Source organism: Cebus imitator, unplaced genomic scaffold, assembly GCF_001604975.1.
Source record: "Cebus imitator isolate Cc_AM_T3 unplaced genomic scaffold, Cebus_imitator-1.0 Scaffold302, whole genome shotgun sequence".
Taxonomy (NCBI): Eukaryota; Metazoa; Chordata; class Mammalia; order Primates; family Cebidae; genus Cebus; species Cebus imitator.
The window spans coordinates 707,316-731,097 of record NW_016107617.1 but is presented as its reverse complement, the minus strand read 5'-3'; the positions used below and the strand labels follow the sequence as shown (position 1 = coordinate 731,097).

General features: G+C 37.9%; 1 protein-coding gene across 3 annotated transcripts in view; it reads left to right on the top strand.

The window, feature by feature from the left end:
* GRM7 (glutamate metabotropic receptor 7) overlaps positions 1 to 23,782 on the top strand; it is an 879,080-nt gene that overhangs the window by 825,931 nt on the left and 29,367 nt on the right. The window contains exons 11-13 of one of the 3 annotated variants that reach the window (XR_005196076.1): positions 4,044 to 4,108; positions 4,209 to 4,326; positions 6,318 to 6,382. The exons of the other annotated variants lie outside the window; for them this stretch is intronic. The gene's annotated coding sequence lies outside the window, so the exon portion shown is untranslated. Of the gene's footprint in view, positions 1 to 4,043; positions 4,109 to 4,208; positions 4,327 to 6,317; positions 6,383 to 23,782 lie in introns of those variants that run through there. 3 annotated transcript variants of the gene reach the window in all.

The window sequence follows — 23,782 nt, the reverse complement described above, 5'->3', positions numbered from 1 at the left end:
GTCAGACCACAAGGGTCTAAAGGTTAGTTTCAATATTGGTCACACTCAAGAAATACCTATAAATACCAAGGGTGTTCAAATAAATAAATTAGAGAAAATTATGTTGTATTGTGTGATGTGTGAACCAGCCACATGAGTGGGCTAGCATAAGAATAATAATGGATTCACCACAGATGCTTCTATACTGCTTTAGGCTCTCACTCAAGAATATATACTCTGAAAGAATATTATCCTCACCCTGTTTCAGCCTAAGCAATATTACAAGACAGTGGAAAATAACATTTGCTATGGCAAGCATTCTCATCCACATGGAACAGGGCATTCTAAACAATGTAAAATATACAGTAGAGAACATGGAGTAACTTATTAGAGTCATGTGGTAGCTTTGAATAAAAAATTCTTTTTTGATTTTCTCTCAACCTCCTATTGCACTTACAACATATCGAGTCCTGTCTCTAGAAAGATTCCAAAAGAGTAAGCAGTGAGGTCATGCCGCAGGAGGGGGAATAATATTGCTTAATAATGTAGACTAGTCTTTCTCTTTCCTACATTGATAACATGACACTTTTATCAGATCACCATTCTGTTTCTTCTCATCTCTGTTTATGTAATAGTATTCTAAATACAAATAATATCTTGCTCTCTCTCTCTTTTATCCATTTAACATGGTAAGACATGATAAGTGTAATTCCAAAGAGTAATTACATTTTCTGTTGACTTTAGATGAATGCCCGTAACTCGGCCTTTAATTTAGGGTATATTGTTCAGATAGGTATTTCCTTTTTCCTTATCAACATGATCTGTCCTAGTTTTTAAATAGGGCATTCTTTTCTCCTAGTTAATATGTAACTGTACTCCAGTGAGATTTCAAGTTTTTTGCAGTACAAGTGCTTGTCAAAACACTGTAGCTCATCACTTTAATAGTCTTTTTTACATGAGACTGACTGAGACTAAATAAGAAGGGATTTTCCCTGGGTAAAAATGATAGATTTAATCTCAATCCATTAAAAATTCTCTTTTGTTCTTTTCTAAGTTGATCCCTTTTGGTTTAAAGGGAGTCAGATGAAAATATTTTAAGTCAACCTTTTAGTTAAAAAATACTTTCTGGATATGCAGGTTAGAAGTAAATTCAAACTGTTAGCTAGAATTGTCTTACTTCAGAGATTTTGATGAGAGAAAGCAAGTCACATCAAGAGAGAGGAATAATTGCTTAATAATGTGGACTGGTCTGTTTCCTATGCTGATATCGTAGGGCTTCTATTAGTTTATTATTCTATTTCTTCTCATCTTTGTTTTGAAATGGTATTCCAAATACAAATAATAGTTGTATTTGGTCTCCTTTTCTGACCAATTTAAATATGGCTTTAGAAAGTAATGATAAATATTTTGTGGAACTATTTCAAAATAATTTGGAATAGAAGTTGGTTTAAATTACATTAATTCAAAGAGCAGATGATTTACTTGTTCAGGTCAATATTAGACTAGTAAACTTGTGAGACCAATGAAAGAAGTCTCTTAATGCTATGTGTTCAAATCCATTTCTAAGTGATTGCTTTCAGGGAGACAAAACAGTAAAAAGATAACCATAGATTCAGGAGTAAACTTTCATAGTACTGCACTATTAAAACTCAGTGTCGGGTACCATGTCCCAACAAAGGCACGCTATATACAGGAATTCAAACATTTGCTTATAGTGATTTGAAGGAAGTAGGTTCAAATTCAGATGGAACATAACCTAAGCCTGGTTTGAAAATGCATTCCATAACATGCCTCTGTTTAAAAGCACTCTCATGTGACAAAGACCTCATTCACATAATCATAGAGCTCCCTGGACACTGAACCTCTAAAGGGAAAAGGTCTCCCCTGGAGCAGGAGCATCAGGGTTTTCTTGGGAGCTTAAGAGGTGAGCTTGGGGCTGGGCCAGGCCCCAGCATCACTGCCACTTGGGAGGAACCACTTCACCTTTGTATTAGTTATTAAATGTCATCAGCAGAATCAATACTTTCTGCATCCTTTACATGAATATCTATAAATTTTTAAACTCTGCAATGTGTTATCAACCTAATGACATTATGTCGAAATGCAATTACGTACAAAATAAAAAGCACCATGCACCTGGCACCATCACCATCACCAGGTCAGGAAAGAAGTTTTGTTAAGACGTAAATTTTCACATTCTAGGATGGTATTTTGATTAAAAACCTTTGAGAGTATAATTAAACCTTGTGAGAATACCAAGTACCTGAATTATATTATTGACATCCATTATTGAATGGTATTACACAAATTAATAATCTTTGGTTTCTTATAATGAATGGGATGATTTGGCAATTTTACGCATTGGGAAACTGCAGTGCAAGTTTTAGTATCATGTTGGGACTCTCCCTCTTTAACATTCAATGTGATATCTCTGCTGTAACGGGAGACCACCTCCACTTAAACTTCACTTTGGGACACTATAAGTATAGCAAAGAATCCATGTTATCTGACCTTTGACACTGAATCACCTTGGGAATAAATGCTGCTATAAAATTTTTGGCATATTTCTCTCTGCCTAAGAGGTTCCTGAGACACCATCATTTCCTTGCCAAGGTTTCATATCTCAGCATATCTTCAAAATTCAATTGATATCTGCTGTCTTGGTTCTGCAACTTGAGTTCAACTTAACTGGATGGATGAATGTTTACATGGATACTACTTCTCTCGTTCCTTGCATAAAAGAAATGTACACATCATACCTCAAAGTCACTACAACTATGTCAAGTTTTACATTATATGCATTGCACTGCCCTATATGGTCAAGACTGTTTACTGCGTGAGTGTCCTTAAATTGGGTCAATCAAAGAAATATTTGCCAAACACCTCTCCTCTGGGCCATCCTTGAACTGACTAGGAGTCGGGGACAGGAGGGGACAATGCCTTCAGGGAGCTTAGATCTGATGGAAGACTCGAAGGTAAGTAATAGACTCAAAGGTAACAGGGGCTCCTCCTCAAGGTAGGTACCAAGTACCATCAAGCTACAGGTGGAGAGCATCACCCAGTATGCTTTGCTTGAGCTGCTCTTAAAAAATAAAGGCAGCCATATATAGAATGGCACACAAGGTAGGGGAAAGTATACACAAAGAAGCTGAAGTACAAGAGAGTATGACACGTTCTGGTACTAGGAAACAGTTATGTGAGGCCATTGAGTTTTGAGGCAGATAGTTTTAGGGAATGAAATGCAGAAAACAACTGAGCATAGAAAGACTGAGTCTTCTTTGTCTTTGTGCCTTTAAGTACAAGAGCTAGTAAGCACTAGGCTTTGAGAAAATGTGCTTGGAATGAGTGCAGTACAATACCTCCCAAACCAAAGGCTCCTATTACCTAGAACTCTCGGTAGGTGCACAGTAAACATTTATAAGAAAATATTTACTAGAAATAATAAAATATCAACTCTACAACCTGAGCAGGTGGAATTATATTCTTCCAAATAAAGCCTATAAGGACACAAAGACAACCCTAAAAAGACAGTATTTAAACTGATGTCACAAGTTTCAAAAACATGATGTAGTTGTAATGTACAGCTCCTACAATGGGTGTCAGAGCTACATCTGGGCTTCTGCAATTAATTTGTTTTGTTGTGCTAAACCTATTTATAAACCAAGAAAGTTTTATGCCTATTTTATTTCATAGACCACAGATATCTATACCATTTTTCTTTCAAAGTGAACATGAACTTGAAAGATTCCATTGGACATGGATCCTCAGGACTTGCTTCAAATAATTATGGATTTTAATCAGGTAGACACAAAAACATAAGCAATCCAATTGGTGGTTTTCTGACTATTGAGTGCATTTCCTTAAAGATTGTCGTATAGGATAGATTTGTCTTTTATCAAATGTCATTTGCATTGAAAAAAACTGTATCCTAAACCAAGATCAGTTAATCTCCGAATTCTTTCTTTCCCCCAATTATTGTGAATGAGCATCTTCCCAATATTCAAGAGATGGTGACCCTTGTGACTCTCGTTTCCATCTACTAAAGATGTATCTCAACTTTGCAGATTTTTTTTTGGCTGTACAATGGAACTTGGATACACTTTAAATTAACTTTCTCTAGGAATCAAAGGTAATCATTATTTCTCTCTATGATCTACATGACTATTCTCATACTTTTCAAGTTGAAGATCAGTTTTCAACTCCCTTTATATCTCTGCCCTCTTTCATAGTAACCTCTGAGGACTCAGCTTGCACAAAGAGGATTGAGAAAACATTTCCAAAGCTTGTTCTTCCTGAGCTGACCCAACACTTAGAAAAATATGACATGGATCAGCAACTCCATTTTCTGTAAGTGTTGGTGCAAGTATTGGTTATATCCTTGCATGTGCTATCCCTTTCTCTGGTCAAGAATAGGAAAATCTGAAGTGGGAGTCCCACTCTGGCTCTGTTACATGGGGTAGCGTAAGCTTCATCATGCAATGGATCTCTGATTGTGGATAAGTCACGCTATCCAATCCTCAGTTTCCTCTTTCATAAGATGGAAATAAGCTAATCTTGATGCGGTATCATAGAGGTAACATGAGATTCTATATAGGAAAACCCTCTTTTGTAAGGGCTGGCTGCAGATATGACAGGGTACATAAAATAACATTGTTGGTCTCTGCTCATCTGTGTTTTAATTGGCTTTCCTTTCTCCTTTTGTTTTGGTTACATTTTTTGTCTATCATAAACTCTCAGATTTGGAAGCTATGATATATAGATTGCCAATAAAGTCAGGCAACCTTATCTCTAGGTACAACAATCTCTATTTTCAAGGTAGTTTACTGGAGCCTTTTGATGCATCATTAGTAGTCGTTTGGCTTGGTGAAATTGACAGAGAAGGCTATCAGTCACTCAGCAAGGGTGCTATGGGACAGAGAGGCTCATACCGTCTGATATATGAACCACTACATGTGATTAACTTCGACAGGTAGCTCCTGGCTGTCTGGCAAGCTGAAAAGCATTTTAAGTTCAAATAATAGTTCTGGGGTATGTCTTGAGTGATAGAATAATGACTGAGGGGAACAGATTCCCTTAATCTTAGCTCGTGAAAACACATTCGGTTTCCTTTAGAGGCTAAGATCCTACAAAAAAATCAATAAACAAAACTTCTCAAAGATCTTCCTTGGTACATTGAAGTTTGGTTTTTATTGCACTTATATTAAATATGGGACTGCCCTGGAGGGCCAGACTCATTTATCTGAGTCTTCTAAGGGCCTATCATGGTCATTTACAGCAATTTAATAATAATATTAATTATGTTAATTTCATCGTATTTTCACTATTGCTGCAAAGTTTAGAATGTACCCAACTATCCATTAAGGCAGGTCTTATTGACAGGTAGAAAAATTGCCTAGAGCAGTGAATTAAGTTCCTGGTAACACACACCAGTGAGTGGCAAAGTAGACACCTGTACGCAGGTCTTGTGGCCTGAGGCCTTTCTAATGAATTTTTCTGAAATGGAATAGAATAGGGTAAAATGTCCCAGTCTACATCATCTATCTCATCATCATTTCTTGCTCTCATAAGTTGATTCTAGAGGCTCTCAGTTTGCTAAAGATTAGTTAGGTCCTCCAGGGTTTCAAGGAGGGAAACATAATCTGACTTCAGGGTCATTGCAAAGTGAGATGCATCTTCCTTTTCCTTTTTTTTTTTTGTATAGTATTGCAAAGACCACTAGATATAATTTCACTTCCCCTTGGATTTTTTTGGTCGTCTAAAAAATTAAACACTGTAGTTCCTGTTATTATACAAAAAACATCGTCTCCTAGAGCTGGAAGTGTTTAGTTCTCAGAATTCATTGACATCTATTGATGATCATATTTCACATCTACTGGTCATCCCGAATGAAGTTCAGCCATTCGGAGTTCAAACCATGAGTCTTCATATACAGATGGTTATAAGCAGACTTGCCTCTGCTTCAGGTAATCAAGTTTGGTGTGGAAACATGAGCAAAGGTAATTAAACTCAGAAGATTTGTTGGCATTAAAAAATGGCAATTCCCTGGAACAAAAATGAGAAAAGATAACTCCCCACACCCCTTCATCACCTGCTTCTCTCTCTGCTTTTGCCATAGGAAAGCTCTGTAAAGAAACTGACCACAAGGGTCATTATCACTCTGAGCTGAAAATTTGATTAAGCTGGTATCCTAGGGTTAGCATGAAAAATGCTATATTTTTGTTCTTGGAACTTAATTCCTTTTTCCCTTGTTTTTGTCATGTTTGCAAATTTCATTTGCATTTAATTTCCCATGGTTTGCCAAAGTCCAGACTGAGACTTGAGCTGTTGTTTTTATTCAGGTGTAAAGTGCAACTGGAACTAACCACCTGAGCTGCCATCTAGTCGGGCGACTGTCTGAGGCAAGTGTCTATCCTTCTAAGTGTCCTGAGGAAGCTTTGCTACCCAGCCCACCAATGAACTTAATGAATGAAAGAGACTTTATCCTATTTGCATGAGTTTAGTCATGGGCAGTTCTCATGCCAGTAACATCCTCTCAATATTCCATCATAGTTAAGGAAATTGCACTAAAGATCTCTTGAGGTCACGGTGCAGTAGAATCTTGTCTAGGAGCTTTATTTAAGGAAAAGATCAATGATACCAAATGATGAAGAGATCCCTACTGTAATCTATTGTGATCTACTGTGATACAATACTGAAAAGCCAGTGTCTTCCTAGGTACTGGATTCTCAGTCTTTTCTGGGTCAAGTCAGCAGGAAGAGTAACATTCAGGTGGGGCAGTGGGGTGGGGGAGGTTCTAACCCATTCCCATTTATAGGAAAAGATCAAATAAGGGCTCAGCAGGTGAAACTTTATCATTAATGCCAAACAAGAAAATGCTGACTCTTTAGAAAAGATCATCTCTCTGTGTCTCAATTTCCTCATCTGCAAAATATAACGTCATATGGTAGTAATGAGAAATAAATAAAAGTAAAGGGCTTAGATCAGAACTTGGCACAATAGCTATTCAAATGTTAACCATCAATGTTGTGATGGTGTCACCTAAAATTAACTGGATTTTCTGTTTCTATTTCCTCTAGGAAATGATTTTGGAGATTCCCATCTGATACTCTTCTATTTGATCTCTTGTACCATTGTCTTCCTGTATCATACATAATAAAGTTTAAGAATGTCAAGCAATCCATCTGCATCTAATTTTTGTTTGGAACAACCTGCAGGATTTTCTAACACATCTTGAAATATCAACACATCTCCTGTCTTTTCTTCAACCTACTTAGTATTGATCATTTTTGGAGCAACGGTGCCTTAAAGCCAAAATTTCGCTGTATTGTCAAATGAGCTATCTGGGAAATCACATTTAAACACACTTAGTCTTCATTTAATTTCATAACACAACACAAATTTCCTGACTCTAGGCAGAAATACATTCAACATTTTCACCATCATGGTGATGTTTAAAAATTAGTACCTGTTAGTACTCAGATATTTAAGGAAAAGCCAATGACCAATTTTAAAAATCCTACGTATGGCAGATATTTGCCAAAAGCAAACCTTCTAAAGTACATTTCAGTTTATATGTCAGTCTAATTTAAATTATTTGTTCCCCCAACCTGGTGGGCATCAAAATGTCACCTGTATTTAACAAGCTTCCCCAGTGAAACTGATGCACATCCAGGCTTGGGAAACATTTTTATTTTTTAAATTGTCCTTGATAAGAAATGTGAAATATGGCATTGGTGTGATGGTGATCACTTACAGAGCAAAGTGTTTTCCAAGGTGTTAAAATGATTGATTTTTGAAAAGTTATTTTGGTTTATTGCACAAGTGGCATCTACCACATCCCCAAGAAGTCACCCCTCACTGTAGGCTAGCACTATGAAAGCTATATCAAGGTCCTCTCTCAAGAGATTCTCTAGACTGGTGTTGTAGATTAAATAAAGCTGAAGCTAATTGTTGAGCTCTGTTACTGGAGCAGAAAAACATAGCATCACCTTAGTTTAAAGCTGAATTTCTATGACAACCCTCAATAAGAAGCTGGCTCAATATTCTTTTTTTTCTGGACTCAGTCAGTCACAAGGTCTGGCCTTTTGTAGGCAAAGTGTGTTGATAAATCTTATGCAATCATATCAAGTCACTCAGCAGAAGAACTCTACATTTTTTTTGGCCCTGAAATCCCCAAAGAGATTATTATTTTTAAATCTTCACTTCTGCTTTCTATGCTTTTCTGCCCAATCACGTAGTAAAAATGGTGACAGTCTTCAATAACTACTGCTATTAATAAATCAGCCATGATCTTATGGAGAAGCACTCTAGTGCCCAGGTTAAGGCTAAGCCCATACACCTGGATTCTAAATCCAACTTTGTCATTCTCCAGATTGTGATGTGGGCACGTTGCCTACTCTGTACATCAGTTTTCTCATCTGCAAAATTGGTACAATCTTAGTAACTACTGCATGGGGCAGTTATTAGGACTAAATTAGTTAATACATGTGAAATGATGCTTAAAACAGTGCTTGTCATGTAAGAGAATGATAAATAGTTTGTTGTTACTCCTTAATGACTATCACCAACTGAGGTATAGTTGTCAATCCATACAGTAGCTACTGGATACTTGTGGCTATTTAAGTTAATTAGAATTAAATAAAATTAAACATTCTCTTCCTCAGTTGGACTAGCCACATTTCAGATTCTCAATAGGCACATATAGCTAGCAGCTCCCATATTGGACGGCAAAGTTAAAGAACATTTCCATTATCACAAAAAGTTAAACAGCGCTGAGCCATAGCTTAGAGAAGGTAAAAAGAGGGATAAAAATGTCTTTTTTTTTTTTTTTTTTTTTTTTTTTTTTTGAGACGGAGATTCGCTCTCCTTACCCAGGCTGGAGTGCAATGGCGCCATCTCGGCTCACCGCCTCCTGGGTTCAGGCAATTCTCCTGCCTCAGCCTCCTGAGTAGCTGGGATTACAGGCACGTGCCACCATGCCCAGCTGATTTTTTGTATTTCTAGTAGAGACGGGGTTTCACCATGTTGACCAGGATGGTCTCGATCTCTTGACCTCGTGATCCACCTGCCTCGGCCTCCCAAAGTGCTGGGATTACAGGCGTGAGCCACCGCGCCCGGCCCAAAAACGTCTTTTATAGAAGAGTTCTTTTTTATTTTTTTTTTTTTTTAACATTCTCCATTGCTTATGAGTATTTATAGGTCACTCAGAGTGTTTACACCATTTCTTTTGTAGCTTCTAGTAAAAAGCCATTTATATTGTAGAGTGTACAATATATACTGTGAGCTAACAAAAATAGTTTACCAGAAATGTTTTCTTGCTTGAGAAGGTTTCCCTAATTCCTTTCACAAGCTATTTATAATGCTTTCTATTTATTCATTCTATAGTTGAGCCTAATTCTTGAAAAAGAGTCAAGATGACAAGTTTGTTTGTGGTCAGCACATAAAGAATGACTACAGTAAGGACCTGTGTCTAAGGGAGAATGGTTTTCTTAGTCACCACCCGAATGAAAGTAATGTGCATATTCACTTGTCATGCCATGTTTCCTCAGTAGCAGAAAAGCCAAATTAAATATTCAAGGATATGAACAGAGGCTTCACCCAACCTCAAACAGAGCATTTTCAAGCACTTTTCACTTGTGATTGGCCAGCTTTGGGATTCTGGTATCAGCTGGAAAATTCTTTTTCCTCAAAAAGTCAAATTGACATGTCATATTTTTCTGTGCATGGTTAGCCCGTGGCAACATTGTCTGGCAGTTGCTTTGTAAGTGTTTGAGACGGAAAACACAATTCAATCTGAGGGCTGAAGATGGCTATTTTTCAATGATTGGAAGTTTTATGTGAATCATTAACAGTTAGTAATGTTATACATTGACTAGAGGAGCTTCTGCTATCAGTTTATATATTGGGAGAGTTTTTATTTAAAACTAGCATGGAAAGCTACTAATAACCAGCAAAAGATGTTTAATCCCAGTTTCAGACCAGTCCTATCAATCAGATTGAGTACACTACAGCTAAAGAGAAACCTCCCTCAGCATCTCAGGTCTCATTCCAGACAGAACTCAAGCTGTTAAATGGCTAAAGGACTGAGAAAGATAGATGTCTTTCCTTCTATGAATTTGTATATCTGCTATACATTGCAAAAAAATATTGACTTCTAAATCTTCTCAATAAAACAGCTTCAATGAGCTTGTGTCCTGAAGTACAAAATAGGCAAAAAGAAAGATACATATAACTTAAAAATTATATCATCAATTAACTATTACAATCAACTTGCCCTTATGTAACATTTTATAGTTTTGTTTTATTATGTGCCTGCAAATTCAGCATCTCATTTTATCTTCAGGGCATCTCACTGAGTTAGGTGTCATTATCTTCATTTATAGAAGTATAAAGTAACGTTCAGGAAGGCTAAGAAAATGACCCAAGGAATTAGTGACAGAAGTTTTAGAAACTCTTCTGATTTCTTTATACCTCAGCATTTCTTCATTAAAGAGCCATAATATTTTTGAACTGAAAAAAATAATTTTAAGCCAAAGAGAGAACAACAAAAAGTTATCTCATTATAGAAGATTCAGATTTGCAATGCAGTATACAAAATTATTTTGGTTTCTTCTACTCACAGATGATCATCAGCAGTGAGTAGCCACTTGTCACCCTATCTAGCTCAAACCAGAATGGAGAATCAAGACAGACGGCTTTAAAAGGAGGGGCAAATTACTAGCTCTACATAGAAGTTCGTGGTGTATGTCTCCCCAAGGCCAGAAGGCTGGCATAGCTGAAGATGAGTGTCTGTCTTGCGCCTGAGGGAGGAAACAGCATTCCACTCTGCACTTTCATTATGCTTCTTGCTTTTAGTGCCAACTATTCAGGAGGTTCCGCCATTACCGCAGGGGTTATAAAGGTACTGCAAATGCTCTATTTAAAACCAGGCTTCGGGCCGGGCGCAGTGGCTCAAGCCTGTAATCCCAGCACTTTGGGAGGCCGAGGCGGGTGGATCACGAGGTCAAGAGATCGAGACCATCCTGGTCAACATGGTGAAACCCCGTCTCTACTAAAAATACAAAAAATTAGCTGGGCATGGTGGTGCGTGCCTGTAATCCCAGCTACTCAGGAGGCTGAGGCAGGAGAATTGCCTGAACCCAGGAGGCGGAGGTTGCGGTGAGCCGAGATCGCGCCATTGCACTCCAGCCTGGGTAACAAGAGCGAAACTCCGTCTCAAAAAAAAAAAACCAGGCTTCGTGTGTTCAAAAAATAGCCTTGTGGGGCTTACTAAAATGGTTATATTAAGTCTGAAAAGAAAGAAAAGTTTGCTTTTAATTTATGGAGTGGATACTCTTGTGAGAAACTGTGTGTGTAAAGCTGAGATAGAGCAGCTGTAGCCCCTCCGAGGGCTTACAGTTAAAAGGTGAAGGGAGAACAAATTACCCCTTGCCAGGCACTATACATCCACTTATAGTAGAAGTATGTAAAGATGGCTGAAGGGGGCCATTTGCAAGGGGAAATTCTAACTATGGGTTAGAGGATGAGGCAATGTGGGAGAAGGTGTTCTGGGCAGAAGAATCATCCTAAATAAAGTCCAAACGCATAAAGTGGCAGCAGCAGTGGCAGCCATGCTGTGTGGTACATATTGGGTTCTTCCCATGCACCAGCCACTATTCTGAGTCTTTAATAAGTATTAACTCATTTAATTATACAACTGTATGTGATAGACATCATTAGGCTCCTTTTACAGATAAGGAAACTGAGGTATAGAGATTTTAAATAATTTTCTCAAAGTCACACAGCTGATAAGTAGGGGATCTTGGAGACAAACCTAGGCTGTCTGGGCCCAGAGATCATGCTCTAACCAAAGGACTACCTTCCAGCGGTAGGTAAATATATGGTGTGTTTGTGGAAGGTCTGTTTTCCAGTATAGCTAGACCACAGACCTTCTCAACCATGACACTGCTGACATGAGGGCTGTCCTCTGCATCATAGCGTGTTTAGCAGTGTCTTTGACTTCCACCCCAATGCTGAGCACCAAGGACATCTCCAGAAATTGCCTCATGTTTTCTGAGGGCACAATTACTTCCAGTTAAGTACACCTGGGCTACTCTATGATGTGTAAGCCTAGAGAAGAGCAGAAAAAACAATTAGAACTCAGCTGTGAATATTCACAAATTCTCTTCTGAAGGCTATAGGAATCTACCCTATAGAGATAAAGGGGCCAATTGGGGTTTAACAACTGATGAGTAGCAGAAAAGATATGTAGCAGCATTAGGGCAGGAGGTATTGTCAGAGACTCTACACTTATTTATTTTTTATACTTTAAGTTCTGGGGTACATGTGCAGATCTTAGCTTAGGAAGAGGATATGTCTGTAGACTTTATAAAAATCTACGCTCAAAAATCCCAAAGCTACTGATGGCAAAGGGTAATCTCTCAGAACAGTGGAAAAGTTCAGGCAACCACCTCACCTTAGTGGTCCCTGGGTTACAGTCAATCCTGACCTGAAAGTTCAAAGCTCAGAGTTTGATTTCAGGTAAGAAAGATGCTATATCTGGGGAAAAACTGACCACCTAGTTCTCTGAGAAAGCCCCATCATCAGACCCCAGGTCACGATGTAAATGTAAACGTAGTTACATAAAGTTTAGAGAGGATATCTCTACAGAAATATTTACTAGAAATTGGTGACAATAGGAAAAAATAGATGTATTCTCCCTTCAACTCTCTACATACACATTTCAAACCAAAGTATTTAGAGCAGCTCTTATGATCAGGAAAAAAGCCTATGTACTTTCTAAATTCTATAATAAATGAGTTACTTTTATGAAACATTTTTTTTTTTTTACTTTGAAAATTTGTGATTCAGATTGATCTCATTTGAACTATACCGCTGGTGGTGAGTAGACAACACTGACCTAATCATGAAATTCATCTTTTTTCAAAAATCAGCTTTTTTTTTTTCCTGCTACTTGTTTTTGTTCCTTTTTTTTTTTAAATCATGTTATTGGGAAGGATTACAAAGAAGTATTTTCTTAGCCCTCTTTATAAGACTGCTATGAGCGTTTTTAATTTAGTGCAGTTCTAAGCTTCTAACCAACTTTATAGTTTCAAAACAGATTTTTTTTTCTTACAAAGAGTAACTTGATTGCCTAAAAACAGTTATCTGATCCCAGAGGAAGCAAGTGAGGTATCTTTGACTAGAGAGCCAGTCTAGGGTCAGAGTTACAGGCCTTGGAGTTGGACCAGGTACAACACTGAAACAAACATCTTCTATCTAGGTTGCCTCATCTGTCAACACAGGGTTTCAGTACCCTCTGTAAGGAAGTTATTTCAAGACTGGGTAAGATGGCACAGACTAAAGTCCCAGGATACGATCTGATGCATAGCTGATACTCAGAAATTGGTATCCCTTCTAAACCAGCATTTAGGAGAATCGTCTACTACTTTTGGGAGATCAGATCTCCTTTGGAACATCTTAGAAATCTCTTGTGTTCAAATAAGAAAACAACCTGCTTTCAACAAGGGCATATCCCCACAACTCAGTGAATGCCCCTGAACTCAAGGCAGAAACCTGCCCCTCTTTCCCAACAACACATCTCTGTGGTCTTTCAATGACAGCCAGAAGGACTGTTAAGCTGGAATTGTAGGATCTAAGCATCTCAACATCAGCACTTCTCCTGGGAACACCACCAAGCTCTCAGCTTGCTGTGTAGTAAAGAAAATACGTAACAGAGAAAATTGTCTTCAACAGCTTTGTTTTAAAAAAGATACTCAAATAGAGTGTCTCAGTCTAGATCAGTCATTCAGCTAAAGATTTAAAATTTTAAACAGCTGCAGTTTTTTTTTTTTCCCAAACTTGACAGTTTATCTTTGAAGGAGATTGCTAAAGCTTTTACATTCTTCATAAATAGTAAATAGATTTAGTCATATATATCCTGTACTATGTGCTTTGTTCCTTTTATTCAGAAGCAAGTTGTAATTTCTGATTAAACACAATAAATCATTATACAACAGCCATTATACCGGATAACAGCCACCAGGAAATGCAGTTTTTGCACTGATGAAAGGTATTTAAAGACATGAAACCCCAAACATCTGCCACACATTGTGAGGAAAGAAAGGACACTGACAAGTATCTTGTGGCATTTTAAGGACAGCCAACAGCTGGCAGGAATGTAAATAGTTTTAAGAGATAGCAAATTCAGATCCTGGGATTAGGTGATCAGTCCTCATCTCACAGGTCATTCTTTCCTTCCCTTCATAGGTGAGAAGCTTTTTTCTTCAAGACAGTTGTTAACAGAAAGCAAGCATCCAGAAAGTGCAATCAATAAAATCCCATAAGGGCAGTGAAAAATAAAGCCCCTTTTTTCCCTTTTCCTCAGGGAACAGATGCATGAAGTTGTTTAGAATATTTGGAGACTGCTGATATAAGATGTAGAATTGGCACCGTGAACATCCTGACATGCTTGGGATTGGCCATGAGTAAGAAGCTTTGGCATAATGATAGAGGGGATCCCCTTGGTACACTGCCCAGTCTGTCCCCAAAGATGCTTTTCATTCCCAATGCCATTAATTGTCCTTGACCACTGGATGCCTGGTTCTGGAAGCTCATACTGAAGATACAAGTGGTTGCCTTTATTTCAAGTTGTCCCTTCAGGCCTCAGTAAGAATTGAAGGAGTATAATTAAACTGGTGGTAGTAAGGTAGGAGCTTCACTCAGAAAACTCCCTTTTGGCCAAAATAATGGATGGTCAGTTCACAGGGATTCCTAACAGATGTTCTTCACTAGAGATATTTGGAAATGGAAGACTAAATTGCACAGAACACAGTATGCTTCATGCATTGAAGGGCTGCTAAGCACTGATGATCTTCAGTTAGACATTTTCAAACACTAAGCTCCATGACAGTGGGAACCATATGCCATTGCATCTTCATGAGCAAGCCTATTGTAGATGGGCAATCCATTTTTTACACAATCATATAAAATACAAGGGAGTTTCAATGCATGCATTTTCAGGTAACATGTATTAGACCACATAAAATCTATATAGAAGAAAAGGGAGAGCACAGGGAAGAAAGAAAATTAAAAAACTGTTCTTCCTAGTTTCCTTGTCCAACCCAGAGTCAGGCCTCCATTTCAAAAGGAAAACTGAAGCCTCAATTAAACTGCAAAGAGAAACCAAGTAAATAATTGTGAACCCTTCAGCTACTGAAGACTCAGGCCTTATTGATTATTGAATAAGACAATGCTTGTCAAATTTTAATGTCCATAACATCACCCAAGGATTTTGTTAAACTGTGGGTGTACATCCAATAAGTTGTGGAGACACCACATTTTTCACAGTCTCCTGGGTGATGCCCATAATGCGGATCTTGGGAGCACAGTCTGGATAATGCAGATTTAAAGGATTCTGAAAGAAATTTTGAAATGTACAGCCTTTGCCACGTGTGCTGATTTAAAAACCTAACCCCTATGGCAGATATGAGTCCACTAGTTATGAACATTTTACTCTGGCTTCAAAGAGCCATCATTAACTACATTAAAAATTAAATGTGAAAACTTGGTGCAATTCAATTGGCTATTGTTATCTGAAGGTTTTTCTGTCTTAGTAGAAAACAAAATATACTGCAAGTTATAAATTCACTTAAAAGATGCTTTAAGTTACTCATATAAGCACAATGATTTAAAAACACATAAAGTAATAAAAGCATAAATAATAAAATATTCAAACTCCATCTGTACTGTCATATATACTGATCTTAATTACAGGCTACAGATTTTCATCTAATTGCTAACAGTAAGTCAGCTCTGGAATAATTAGGAAGAGGAGGGGATGCAACTTATTGGAACAGACTCAGAGTACAAAAACACTTCTTTTTTCAAATGTCACTGTGACATTAAAAAAAAAGACAAAGAAATACAAAAGAGAAAGACAGTCATAAAAATTAATGAAAAAATTAACCCAACATTAGGATCTAGTGGCAAGATGATCACCAGCTAAAATATGGATATTCTATCTCTGTGGTTCTCAGCAATGACTGCTCATTTGAATCACTTGGACACCTTTTAACATACACCTGTCCCTAGGCTCCATCACCCAGGATTCTATGTAACTGGTTTAGGGTAAGTTACATACAGATTTAAGTTTAAATATCTTCCCAGGGGAATCTAATGTCAGCCACAACTGAGAAGCATTGTTTCGATGCAGCACTGCTCTAATGTTCTCAACTCTGATCTCAGGACCAGGAGCATCTGCAATGTCTGTACACTTATTAATAATTCAAATTTTGGGGTCCCATTCCAGACCTGCTGAATCAGAAACTCTGAGGTTGAGATCCATTAATCTGTGTTTTAATGAGCCCCCCAAGTAAGTCTAATGCATGCTACTGTAAGTTCTTTCCTAAGAAAGATAAGGGTCTTCATCAACATTCTCACTAAAAAATTCTTATGGGGATTCATTGAAAGATTTCACATTAAGACTTTTTTTTTTTTTTTGGTGGAAAGCCCACAACCCAGGCTGTGGTGTTTATTCTAGAGACAGCTCTGCCACTTCCAATCTGGGAGTTTCAGCGATACAGAGGATCTTAGGGTTATTAAAGATTTGATTGCAACTGTGCCAGTCTAAAAATGTGATCTTCCATAATATGCTTGAATACTTCTAGTAATAGGGAACATACTACCATCTGGCCCAGTCTTTCCCATTTGCTTACTAGGCACAGGTGCTATATCATGCTTTTTACAAAGATCATTCATTCATGCTTGACAATTACCCTTGAGCTAGTTGTTATAATATACATTTGACACCTGCAGAAATGGAGGCAAAGAAGTTGTATAATTTACTAAGGTCACATGGCTTCTTATAAAGGTTGCACCAAGTTCTGTATCTTGAGGCCACACACAAAATTCATTTTCAAAAATGATTACCAACAAGCTGTTTTCAAAATGAAACTGTCTCTTCATACTATCTTGTCTCCAAAATAAGTAGCTCTTGTTCCTTGCAGCCAATTTCTAACCCTGTCCATCATTTCTGCTGGGCTCTATTGACCAGCACACAAAATAGATTTAATAGGTCATCTGTGCATTCCAAGCATCCATTAAGACAGAGATTTTTCCTGTTTTAGTTCATATAAAAATGGTAATATTGATAAAGCACATTGGGTAAACTGGAGAGGATTTTGGGAAATTATGTAAAGCTTGCTGAAAAAAGTCACATGTTATTTAAGTATGATTACTAATTCAAAAGTTTTAAAGAAGTGATTGAATATTTATTTTGTATCAAACTTCAAAACCTAACATTTTCCAAGTTTTGAAAGAAAACTCAGGCTTGCTTCCATGAACAGCTATTGAACATCAACTTATATACATAAAGGGTTATAAAAAAATTGCTGGTCAAGACTTTTTGGTGATACTCTCTTCTAAATCTTTATAAAAAGCATAAATGAAAAACTTTGAGTGAATGATAAAAAATTTGAAGGTTTTTTTTTCTACAATTCAGAAATGTGTAACAGTTGAATTTATATTTGAACAATCCAATAGCTTCTCTTTTATTGAAAAATATATTAAAATATCTTTTGATAGTATGAATGAATTTTGAATCCTAGCCAAGCATTTTTTTCTTTCTAGTTTTTAAAATAATTTGCTGAATACATTGCATTATTGCAGCAGTTGTCATGCAGCTAGACAGGACACTACTAAAATGGTACATCAGTTACAACAGAAAGAAGTATTCAATATATATGTGAACACAAATATATGGATCAGCAACTGGACCTAGACCTGCCAGAATGCCCATCCAGCCATCTTTCCATGATGTCCCCAACTGCCTGGCTCTCTGGGCATATCCTGGAGCTCCATACGGCTCTTGTTCACCCTGGGCAGTTGAATACATGTACTGAATCTCATGTCCAGGTGGACAGAGTACCTTCTTGGCCACACTTTATGGCAAAATAGCAAGAGCTGGATATTCTTAATTTTTCTGCTTAACTATGGAAACCCTGGGACAAATCACCAGTTCTTTCTCTGTTGAAGCCTTCAAGAGAGCCCAGACCCCAGACAAGACTTCTGATGGCTTGACCTGTTAAGCAAGGTTACCCCAGGCCTTGACTAGCCATGCCAAGGTCTAGAGGGATCAGTATCTCATACACTCTACATATTACTGAAGCCCAAAATGGCACCACCTTGGCCAACTCTCCTACCCATGTCATCCTTGGAATGTCAAGGGCTCTCTTTTTTAAAAAAATGTTCAGGGAAAATCAACCAGGGCAAAACACATCTGAAAGAACTTCTTAGATACAAATGATGATTCTGGGTGGCAATGTTTAGTCTATGATTACTCATTCTAACTAATAACTTCAGAGTGGAAGCTGCTAGCATCCTACCTCACAATAATTATCTAAACAAAGTTCATTCTGAAGCCTAACTGCATAAAAATGACATGAGATCATTGTGAAAAGTGCAGAACCAAGGATCCACCCAACTCCAAAGCACTCGTTCTAGCTGGGGACACAGGTTACCAATTGATAACAAATACAAAACTGCAACTGTGAAAAACCTCTGAATTAGCAGTATAGGGAATTATAAAACAAAGCTACAGAGGTCAAAAGCAGCTTCTTTTTCTCTCTCTTTTTTTCTGATGTGGAGTCTCGCTCTGTCACCAGGCTAGAGTGCAGTGGCACTATCTTGACTCACTGCAATCTCCACCTCCCGGGTTCAAGCAATTCTCCTGCCTCAGCCTCCTGATTAGCTGAGACTACAGGCACACACCACCACATCCAGCTAATTTTTGTATTTTTAGTAGTGATGGGGTTTTACCGTGTTGACCAGGATGGTCTTGATCTGTTGACCTCGTTATCCGCCCACCTAGGCCTCCCAAAGCGCTGGGATTACAGGCGTGAGCCATCATGCCTGGCCCCAAAGCAGCTTTCTTAAAAGAAAGGTTTGCATGAACAATGTATAGGCATTAGTAAACAAAACGTGAGTGGGAAAGCTAGGCAAAGAGAACTTGTGTAAAGACCATGCTGTAGAAATATGGTAAATGTAAAAGACTGAAGAAAGGCCAGTGTGACTAGAGAGAAGAGAGCCACAGGGAATGTGGTTCAAGATAAAGCCTGGGACATTGATATGCATCAAGTGGCACCAATATTTGCAGACAAATTCAGGAATGTTTTGTCTTTATTCTAAGAGCACTGGGAGGACATTTAAGAGTTTTAATCACAGAAGGTGAATGTACCATGATCTAAATTATGTTTCTAAAATAAATCACTCTAGCTGACACATGGAACAATTCAGCTTGGAAATATTTTATAAGTTGAGGTATCAGTGTTAGCTTTGAGTACAGAGTTGGTGGTAGAGATGGAAAGAAGTAGAAGGAGATAAACGATGTATGAGAGGTAAAAGCAACAACACTGGTTTCAACTTTCAATTCCACTTCACCACCCATAATAAATCCCATTGACTTGAACTTCAGAGCTTACATACATACTCAGATTGACTTCTATACCCTTAGGCATAGAAAACACAAGTAGGTTGGTTATATCTTTTTAGAGCCATATTCCCTAAATTAAGTTGATTGTATTTTTGATCATTTATCTGTATTATGGAAAAGAGGAAAATTTCTCCAATACACAAGGCCATTATTTTGAGATCTTTTCAAAGACATCTCTGTCTATATATTACATGTATGACCCTATGCATAAAGTTGTATTTTGTATGTGTGTGAAGAGTTTAAGCAAGCTACAAACTTTAAAAGGAACACTCCCTAAAACTATCCCCAATTACAAGATTGGGGAGGAGATTTTTTCAAAACTACTGTAAGTTTTGGTAATTGGCTTAGAAGGAATCACAAAATTCAGTGAAAGCTGTTATACTTACAATTTGTCTCCAGGGAAAGGATGTAGATTAAAATCTACCAAGAGAAGTGCATGGGACAGGGTTCAAGGGAAGTGTCAAATGTAGAGTCCTTTCCACAAGGAGTCATAGACATCTTACTTTCCTGTATCTTTGTGTGACAGTATGTACAGAGTATTGCTAATCAGGAAAGCTCACTGAGCCTCAGAGTTCTGAGTGTTTATTGGTGCTCTATTATGTTCACATGATTGATTAATTGCCTCTGTGGTTGAACTCAGTCTTTAGTTTGACGGACACCATGTGACCCAAAGCTTCTGCCATAAATCACAATGTGGTCTTTTCTGCATGACCAATCACCACCCTAAATCACATTGTCACTATCTGGCTAGGAGGAGACACACAGACCAGTGAAGATCATCTCCCAAGAGCCAGACCTCTCTTTGGGAAAGGTTAAATTCTTTATGTATAATATACCAATAACATCAAAAATAAATGATTTATGTGACTGACAGTGAAAATGAAGTTAAAAATTAATACTGAATTGAAATGAGTATAAGCTTATAGAAAAACATGCTACTTTTCTCATAATAAGCAGCTTAAATTAACTGAAGTTACATTCTAGCTTGCCCAGAACTAAGCTTTGCACCACTTAGATAAAAAACTTCTTTCTGTATGTTTCCTCGCTTGCTAGCCTCAAAAATACTATCTTGTTGCCAAGTAAGAGAAAAATGCATTTCTTGAGAAGATTGCCAAGAACAGAAAGCTAGGCTACATTTCAGCATTAACCTTTCTCTACAGTCTGAGTTTCCTGGTTTAGTCATTTCTTGCCTACTGAGTCAGTTAATGGGCCAGATCCTAAGGTCTTCCCTTCCTGTATCTGAGGAAAAGTCACAAGGGAACCGACAGGCAGGTTAATTTCCTGTTTAGCATGACTACCCACGTATGCTTCGCCATTCATTACAATGGAGCAGTTTCCATGGAGACTGACACTTGAATAATGCTTAAGTGACAGCACAATCATCAAGAGCACCATGTTAAGTTGGCACAGTCATTGGTTTCCCATCTATTTTTTTTAAATAATTGAAACAATTTATTTTAAAGGAAAATGAAAATATTATTTACAAAATACCAGCACATGGCCAGGCGCAGTGGCTCATGCCTGTAATCGCAGTACTTTGGGAGGCCGAGGCAGATTAATCACTTGAGGTCAGGAGTTCAAGGCCAGCCTGGCCAACATGGTGAAACCCCGTCTCTACTAAAAATACAAAAAATTAGCCCGGTATGGTGGCATCCACCTGTAATCCCAGCTACTTGGGAGGCTGAGACAGCAGAATCGCTTGAACCCAGGAGGCTGAAGTTGCAGTGAGCTGAGATCGCACCACTGCACTCCAGCCCAGGTGACAGAGTGAGGCTCTGTCTTAAAAACAAAAACAAAACAAAATAAAAATAACAAAAACAAAAAAAAATTGCAGCAGATGGTGGAGCCTTTAAGATTACCAGAAATTTCCAAAATCTCTTAGGTCAGATGCCTCCAAAACAATCCCAGGAACTAGTCTACAAGTCACTGTCTCTGCCACAAAAATTTCAAGCTCCTTTTGTCCTCTCTTTTCCTATGAGCTCTCTGGCCAAGCCAGAACCATTGCACATATGTATTTACTGTGCTCTCCTGTGCTGTATGCTCACAGTTTGCCCCATGTGCCATTTAACTGCATTCTTATCAGAGAGTTCACTTTTATGGAACCACAATAGAAAATATTGCTGTAAAGATTTCCTTTTTTTTTTTTTTTAAACTTCCCATGCTCTATAAAGCAAGCCCTTTTTTAACTTCCAAATTCAGAAGATTGAATTTTGAGTGCTTATGAAATTGAGAATATCATGGAACACTCGTCTTGGTTAATTTTGTATAATTATAGGATTTTACAGGATGTAACTGGTTTCTGTCATTTTATATGCTTCACCAAATCTTTAATTTTTGAGCACATGCTTTCATGTACTTTGTTATATAAAGCCTACCTTCCTTAAAAATATGAGTTGTTTTAAGGTTAATATGCAGAAAACAGTCATCAAATAATAGTATAGGTAAGCAAACATGGCAAAAAAAAAATAATGATAATAACAAAGGTGGTAGATTGGCCAGTTGCATGGAAATCACAGAGTGCTATAAGGTGCAGGGATGAGAAAGGTCCTCATTCTGCCTGAGCCAGAGGAGGCTTCCTGAGAGAGGTGGCACCTGATCCGTGTCTCAAAGTGATCAGGGTTGACAGAGAGGAAGGTCATGGTCTGTTGGAGAACCCAAAGGGCAAGGTGCATTTAACTTTATACAGGTACAGGGATAGGAAGGTAATAAGGTTTGGAGAGCTAGCCTAAACTTTCATTCACAGGAACAAAGGAGTTTGCCAGGAAGAGGGACAGAAGCCAATTGGGATGGAGAGTTTGAAGGCAGTAATAGAGGTTGGAAATCAGTCACTCGTAATAGCATGGCATCCCAACATTATGTGGTTGGATGATCTTCCCTAGCTCTCTCAGCAGCCTGGTAGGATCCCAGGGAAGTACTTCAGATGAGATGTGAGATGGCTTGGGGGTAGGGTGGAATTTCTTCACCAGAAAAAATAAGTGCAATTTATACATAAATGTAAACAAATATAAAAATATAAATATTAATAAAATATATGTATTATATGTAATTTTAAAATTGTGTATGCATATAAAATTGAGAATTTGAAGACTGTGTAAAAGTGAAATTGAAAGTCAATTCAATCACTATGTCTTGTTACTTTTACCTCTGATACATGGTTTATCTCCTTCTACTTCCTTTTACCACTTCTGTAGTCAAAGTCACATCCGTCCTCTGAAAAAACCTCAACAGGTTATCCTGTTTCTTTTATTCAACCCATCTTTGGCAAGTGGTCCCTAAGTATTAGACAAGATGGTATCCATGATAAATCCTTACTCATGTGGCATTTATGTTTTCATCAAAATTAAACATAATTTAAACATAAACAAATATAAAAATACAAATATTATATAAAACATGTTATATATAATTTTAAAATTGTGTATATGCATGCATGTATATGTTTTTTACAAACTTTGATAGAAGAACAGTCTAGGGTCATCAGGAAGTGGACCGGGGAGTGAGGGGATGTGGGTGGCTGAGTGGGGTCCTCCCCTCGGTGTCAACCACGACAAGTTCCCCATCATCCATTGTACATTTTGGGTTCCCCAGTAGGACTCATTTGAGTAAGGCTTCCAAACAACTGTGAAGACTTCTGCTTTCAATAAGCAGTTCAATATTGTTAAACTCAAGGAAAAAATCAACAAAGCCCCAAACTCCTTGTGTTGGTTTGGAAGAACTTGTGTTTCTGGAGTTGGGGAGCAGGGAATGTGCCCGATTATTCCTAGACCCCTTTTCTCCATTATAGGAAGCTGTCTTCCACAGAAGACCATGAGTTTCAGTGGAGACAGACAATCAGGCTATCCAGGTCTACCTTTCATTCCCCGTGTTTCAGCCTTGGAATGCACATTAGGCCCCCTCCTGACGCAAGTTCCCTTTTTTTTCCTTTGACTTGTAGGGTGCTCCAAAAATTCAGACAGGCCATGGGTGGGACCTCTGGAATCTTAATGCTGCCCCACTGTTTGTAATTATAAATATAGTATATAAGTACTATGCATAAGTATATATATGGTGTGTGTGTATATGTTAAATATAAACATAAAACTACAGCATAAAAGGTATACTATTCTTAATAGTGTAAGAATTATACTATTGCTTTCATTTTAATTTGGGTTTATATTTTTTAAGACTTACACATGGCCAGGCGTGGCTCACGCCTGTAATCACAGCACTTTGGGAGGCCGAGGAGGGTGGATCACGAGGTCAAGAGATCGAGACCATCCTGGTCAACACGGTGAAACCCCGTCTCTACTAAAACTACAAAAAATTAGCTGGGCATGGTGGCGCGTGCCTGTAATC